This window comes from Diadema antillarum, unplaced genomic scaffold (assembly GCF_040938485.1).
Source record: "Diadema antillarum isolate AM-2024a unplaced genomic scaffold, OU_Dant_1.0 seq00000389_RagTag, whole genome shotgun sequence".
In the NCBI taxonomy this organism is placed as follows: Eukaryota; Metazoa; Echinodermata; class Echinoidea; order Diadematoida; family Diadematidae; genus Diadema; species Diadema antillarum.
Window position 1 is genome coordinate 264,879 of NW_027271386.1, and position 7,649 is coordinate 272,527.

Here is a 7,649-nt window from a genome sequence, read left to right on the forward strand (position 1 = left end):
TGAAACAAATTATATAGAATGTCACATGTTGAATCGATTATTTCAGTATTGTAAGTTGCAGTCATAAAGTTTGCCATATGCCCTTAAGAATATATTTCATTAAAATATGTATTAATTTCTTTCATAAGACTTCTTTCATTTAAGAAAATTCTGATTTTTTGCATTCTTATTTAACCTTTCCTAATTTTTTCAAACAGTTTATTCTTGGGCCTTCTTACCCTCTTGCCAACCAGCAATGGGAGCCCACCCTTACGAGCACTTGCTGAAGGCAGGGTGAAGGCTTGATGGACTACTGGCTTGACATTTGTAGATAATACACTTTAACTCTCAATACACGTACTTTACAAGTGCTATAAATACCGGATGTTTAAATGTTAAACAAAATGTTTAGATTTTCAACACTGTGTTTAGTTCATAAACATGTCGCATGTCGCATTTTTTACAGTATATACGGTATTACATACTGAAATACCGATGTTGCGTGGACACCCTGTCCTGTGTAACACAGGTAAAATATTATATATTAAATATTATATTATATGTAATATTATAATATCATTATAAAATATTACATATTAATATATATATATATATATATATATAAAAGAATTTATGACCATCTTTTATACTTTTTACTTTGTTTTGCATAAAATATGAAATACAGTTGGAAAGGAAAAAAAAATATGCCAACCAGACATTTACTTGAGTATCATTTCTTAAACCAATGCAGATATTACTTTCAATGACACGGCGTCCATGTAACATGGTACTGTATTCATTGGTAAACATGATTACATGTCCTCTATCCCAATAGTAAATTGATACATGTACAAAAATGTACTTGTATTTGTTATCAAGGGATGTAAAAAGGTGAAAATTCTAGTAAACACTTTATGCACATGTACTCAAAAACTTTGATTGTTTTATTCAAATACTGAACATTGATTCATTTTAACATTACGTTTGAAAAACACTAGCAGTTTCACAATAGAATTAAAGAGCATCAATTTCAGAAGAGTTTCATTCTGAGTAAATCAATTCTGAAAATGTCAAAATGACTTTTTGACTTCAACATGTAGAGAGGAGTGAGACATTCAATAATCTGAAAAATTATTAAAAATTATCCATCGGTTCTCGAGATACGGCAAAAAAACCCAAAGTTCCAAAAATGCTGCATTCAGCCATTTTGACCCCAAAACGCGAAATTACCAATATTTCACCTTTTTTTTGGACAAAAATATGTATACTCTACATGAAAAGAAGATGATTTATCAAAGGGATCGTATAGCTTGGGTTGACACCTAATTTCAGATTTGTAACATTTTAGTGAGATGAGAAACCTTATATGAAATAAGAAAGAACATGTAATTCTATGAGGAATTCAACGTTTATTTGATGACAATTGAGCGAAAAAAAGAGCGTTTCTGATAAAGTATGGGACCCACACCTTATTACGATCGCTCTGATGTACTTTGTTTTTGGATGTTTCAGTCATTCCGAACCCCATTTTCATCAAATGAATTTTGAATTCGTCTTAATATGGTATGCTCCGTACTACATCATTAAAGTGGGTTGCTTTTTTTTTTGTATCTCAAAACAAGTTAAAAGCCCATTTCTCATCTCCACCAATACTGTACTATTCCTTTAATAGAGCTAAGGGGGATCTAGCAAACAAAAAATTATCACAATTCACTGATTCGTTTTTGCGCTATAAAGCGGCAAAGTATGCTTCCGTTGCATTTTTCGACCCATGGGACAAGGTAAATTCTTGATGAAAGGTCAAATATAAAAAGGTCAAATGTCACCTAATCAATGTGCGAAAGTGCTGTAACTCTTCAACGGATTGACCAATTTTCACCCAATTTTGTGCGTGTAATGTGCTTTAATGAAGGAACTTTTTGCCGGTCAATGATTATTCGAATATTCAAATTAGCCTCATAAATACGCATTTCACCTAATTATGTATGCAAATTGTTATATGACGAGAGTACACTGCGCCATCCACACCAAATCTGAGAAAAAGGAATGTTCAAGTTTCATGAGCTTTAATGGCATGCGTACATGTTAATTAGCCTCACTTACACATATTCCGAACCATGAGCTCATTAAATATGCCGAAAAGTTCTTGTCAATACCTCGACCAATTCACATGTAAATTTTTGTGCCACTGCTGGCTCAGATAATACTTACATGTGTATGTAACACATTCCAGTTGGCATGAGTACCATTTCAGGGGAATTGTATAATGTATAGTAGAATCTTGTTATATTAAAAAGGTCCTTGGGACTAGAGTAATTACTTTGATATCACCTGAGGTTTAATGTATAACAAATTAAATAAGTTCCAAGCATCCAGCTTCCCATTCTTTCTCCAAAGGGTAGCAATACAGGTCTTCATATGGCTGATCATAAGTTATGGTATAAAACTTGTACTGCGGAATAAGCTTTTTGTTCTGCCGCTCAACAAGGTGTTCGAGGTCATCCTCAGTTGCCTCTCTGATGATAAGACCCTTGTACCCAACCATTTGGTCACTTCCTAGTTCCAAGAAAGTATGGAGAATTCGCTGTTGAATAATTCGGTGTGATGGAAAAGGGCCCTTCTTATCTTGGTAGGGGACATTTTCGCAAGGTACTTCTGTTTGAGTTCGTCTCTCAACTTGTCCTTGTCATAGTCCTGAGAAGGGCCAGCTTGGGGCTCAATATCTCGTGGTTCCTTGACTTGATGGATGATCTCTTTTAAGTTAGCTCCAAGATCATTTATGTATAGTTTCTTCCCAGCCTTGGTAAGGTAGAACAAGTCCTTTGGGATTCCTCCCTTGCCGGCAGTTTTCCAATGCTTTAACTGGACATGAAGATGATCTACATCATTATACCCCCGCCAAACGAAGTTTGAAGGGGGTATATAGGAATCAGCGGTCGGGCGGTCGGTCGGGCGGTTGGGCGGTTGGGCGGTCGGTCCGTTGCAAATCTTGCGTCGCGAACTACTTCCTCAGTTTTCAACCGATTCCCATAAAACTTGGCACAGATGTGTGCCTTGGGTTGTAGATGTGCAAGACGTATTTTTTGACAGTACCCAAAAGTACGTTGCCATGGTAACGGCATATTATGGGCAAAAATGGGTACAAATCTTGCGTCGCGAACTCCTCCCACAGTTTTTGATCAATTTTTATGAAATTAGGTACAGATGTTCATCTGAATATGTTAATGTGCAAGACACATATTTCCGCAGTGGCAAAAAGTGCGTTGCCATGGTAACGGCAGGTTATTGGTAAAATATAGGGCAAAATGCTTCATGGCAAAACTGCTTCATCAGTGTTCTTCCAATTCTCATGGAATTCATATTGAATGTTTGTCTTAGGATATAGGTCACCATGACACATTTCTTGACAGTGACAAAATGTATGTTGCCATGGTAACAGCTCACATATTATGAGCCAAAATGATGGAAAATTTTGTGTTGCAAACTACTTCCTCAGTTTTTGCCCAATTTCCATGAAACTTGGTACAGATGTGTGCCTTTGGTTGTAGATGTGCAAGACGCATTTTTTGACAGTACCCGAAAGTACGTTGCCATGGTAACGGCATATTAATGGCAGAAGATCAAGGAAAGATCTTGCGGATTTTAGTACTTCCTCAGTTTTTTGACAAAAGCTTATGAAATGTGGCACACACAATAGTCTTGGTGGGAAGATGTGTAAGACATATTTTTCGGACGTGTCGGAAGCTGCGTTGCCATGGTAACGGCATTTAAATGGCAGAAGATCAAGGAAAGATCATTCCTTGGGTAAGACTGTCGTCACGGGGCGGGGGTATTAATCACCTTCAGTGATATTTCTAGTTAGGATTTAACTTTACCATCATCTTGTTAACGTCAGTGGAAATGCTGCGGATCATACCACCAAAGCTGATTGCGTTGCAGGTGTTTTCTGCTGCCAACTTTGTTACAGAACGCTGCTTAGCGTCCTTCTTTTCTCTGGTTTCTTGCAATCGTTCAGCAGTCAGCTTCTTCAGGGCAGCACTCTTGCTCTGGTAGAGTTTGAGGTGAAGCGACCACAGAAGCATCCCCTCAAACGATACCGTGTTTGCATTCGGCATCTTCCTTCTCAGATAATCAAGGACTGCAAACATTCTTTCTGCCGAAAGATCATCTTTGGGACATGTTGAAGTATCTGTATTTCATAGCTGTACATTTCCATTGTGAAATCCCCCACCAGGCAAGTGTTCTTCTAGTTGTCTGGAGACACAAACAAACATGTTGTGGAGCACAATGGACAGAGCTTGTTTGGTGGGATGCTCAACGTGTTCCATGTAGTTGGCTGGTAGAGCGCGCTGTGCATCTCATTTCTCTTTGGGGAAAATTCCTTGAAAAGGAGACAACTGTCATTGAGGAGAGGAGTGGGATCAATCATCCATTCACCTATTTTGCTGTGCAAGCGTGTGAAGTAGACATTAGAGGGAGAAGAAAAAATAAGATAATAAAAATAAAAAATAAACAAAAAAATCATGAAATAAAAAAAATAAAATAATTTCACATGTACATACTCTATGAATTAAGACAATAAAAAAATCCCATGACTTAACCCTCTAGGGACGAGGGCAAGTTAGATGGGAGGGGAAACGCACGACTGGGGAGAGCCGCTGGTATACTCGGCAGAACCTGGTAAAGAGAGAGGGAGAAGAATAAACAAAAAGAAATAACTTCACACGTACTTACCTTATAACTCTATGAATTAAGACAAGAAAAAAATCCCATAACTTACCCTCTGGGGACGAGGGTAAGTTAGATGCGAGGGGAGACACACGACTGGGGACTCTACTGGGGGAGAGCCGCTTGTATACTCGTCAGAACCTGGTAAAGAGAGAGGGAGAAGAAGAATAAAAGAAATAACTTCACATCTACATACTTCATTACTCTGAACTAAAAAAAATAAAAAAGTAACTAAGTAAAAGTAAAAAACTTAACTAACCCTCTGAGGACGGGGGCAAGTTAGGTGTGAGGGGAAATGGACGACTGGGGAGAGCCGCTGGTATACTCGACAGAACCTGGTAAAGAGAGAGGGAGAAGAAGAAAGAAAGAAATAACAAGAGAGAAGGAAAGAAATTTCTATGCCGCTGTACATTTATTTTGAGGTGCTTTCGATGAGCATGATACATATTCTCCCCCCCCCCTCTGGATTTTTTTCAAGACATGGAGGACAGAACCCCTTACAAATAGTCCGGAATAACAGGTGGTATAAAGTTATGAAAAAGAGGGAAAAAATAGATTACCAAAACATAGCATACCTTCCCCAACCTTAAAAAAAAAAAAAAAAAAAGGAAAAAAATAAATTACCAAAACATAGCATACCCTCCCCGACCTAAAAAAAAGAAAAAATCCCTGTGACCTTACAATTACATACTGCTGCAAATCCTATCTTAAATATCATAACCACCCTCCCCCATACGAACGAGCACACACACACACATTTACATCACTTGCACACACACACACACATACACAGGTAACTTACAGTAACTCCATTACAAATCACACAATACACTGTCATTTGGGCAAATAACTTTATTAGAATAATTGCAAGTCAAGTACAAAAACAAACATCATCATTTACAGTAGTAAGTTTATAGTGATTTTCAGACAATACTAAGTCTTCAGTTTCGTCGAAATTTTGATTTTGATATTCTGTCATCATCTGAACAATATTTATTCACACACACACACACACATACACACACAAATGCACTGACAACAGGGTAAAACAATAGATGCAACACTCAGTAAAATCCACCACCGCGTGCATCATGCAACGCACCCTAAATCACATAAAACCTGTATGCGAACATTTCGCCAGTTCTATGGTGAGTCGTCGTTTTCGTGAACAAATCTGAAGAGCTTGCTTCCAGGGGCGCTAAATCTATCATTTTTCAGTGGATTTAGCGCCTTTTGGAAGCAAGCTCTTCAAATATGTAGGGGGTTGTAGGTTGAGTCGCCACCCCTCTTTTATTCTTTAAGTAAATCCCGTCCCTGAACTAAAAATGGTACAAGCCTCATCTACACATCCTAAGATATAATATATTTAAAAAAATGAAAGTTCACGTCATCTGATTATGGATAAAACGACTCGACAATAGGGTCCCCCACTCATCGTCACCCGAACCGATTTCACTGATGTTTCAGTGTACGCACGCGCAAGTTAATTTTTCCGTAGTTCCATGCACGTATTTTTCCGCTTTCTGTTTGCAAAGACCTAACGTAACACCCGCGGAAGAATATATTGTAACATTTTACTGCTGGACAAAATAGATCCTGCAGCAGTAGAGATATTTTTGAATTGGACGGATCGTATCAGGCAAGTCCAGGTGAGTGGCGAGTCAGGGAAGGTAGTGACTCACCAGTTATTGACGTTAGACTATGTCTAGGGCTTAACTTTAGTTTGTCTGGCATGTATCTCTCAGGTTAATTTTCAATCTTTAAAAGCTTTCCCACATTTAAAACTATAAGGCTTGATTTTTTTTTATACAGTCGCATTTCAAGGATTAGCAGAAAGAATAGCAACTCACCTCTCCCTAAGATGGGCGAAAAATTCATGGAACTTCACCATCTTGTCACTGACATCCACGAGTGTGACTGATTAACTGTCAGTGCACCGGTCACTGTGAATGTGCATGTAATTGCTGTTCACGTCGATTGGCTGCTGAAGCATTAGGAGGACCTGAACAGTATGGGTGGTGGATTGTGATTGGTCAATGTAGTTGCTGTTATTGCTTCCTTTTGCCATTTTTTGTGCACTTTTGTGCACCTACTTCCTTTTGCCACCCAAATATCTCAGAAATGGACCGAAGTTTGGATTTTATAATTAAATATAGCATGCTTCCAATATGCCAAATCAATAAAAAAGTCAATATCCATAAAAATGTCACTTGCTTCCTTTTGCCAAAGTATAGGGCAGAGCAGTCTTATGTCGCGGTGGTGTGTAACATGCACAATAAATGCATACTCAAGAAGTTAGCAATTCAGTGATTAGTAGGCATTCAGGTAGACGCAGCCTCCTATGTACTGTGTGGCGTGAATAGTCTGAGAGTACATATCATGAGTATACGGTGTCAAATTCATTTCATGCCAAAAAATTGAAAGAAAGGAGTGTAATATACTGTCATGAGTGGGATTATTTTTTGAAAAATTGCTGGATGTAAACAAGAGTTTTGGTCAAGATGGAGAAATCTAATTGTGAGAGCTGTGTGTTGAAGTCACACTGCATTGATCGTTAGTTACATTCTATTAAAAGCTGTTATCGAGACAAGAAACAAGATGTGGAAAAGAGAAGAAAAAATAATTAATTTGCTAAATGCCATTAATACCGAGCAATCTTAATATCCAATGTACGATAGTCTATGTTTTTCCACAGGAAATAACACACTACATTGCCACAATAAGATGCTTTTAAAACTTGTGTGAGATAAGCATAGTTGAATATTTCAACCATAGTGATAACATCACAAGATGTGTTTTTCTTAAACTTCAACCGGAACAAACCATTCGAAAGAACAATTCAATTCATAAGCTCTTTTTTAAACAAGGTATGCAGATTTTTATCTGGAGAAAAAAAATACATTTCAATTTTTATGATATCTTCACAAAGCTTGAGTGCGCCT

The 7,649-nt window shown here is 37.7% G+C and overlaps 1 pseudogene; it reads right to left on the reverse strand.

Annotated features, from left to right (window-relative positions):
• Positions 1–2,332: 2,332 nt before the first annotated feature.
• On the reverse strand, positions 2,333–4,504 carry LOC139731949 (uncharacterized; annotated as a pseudogene).
• Positions 4,505–7,649: the final 3,145 nt, after the last annotated feature.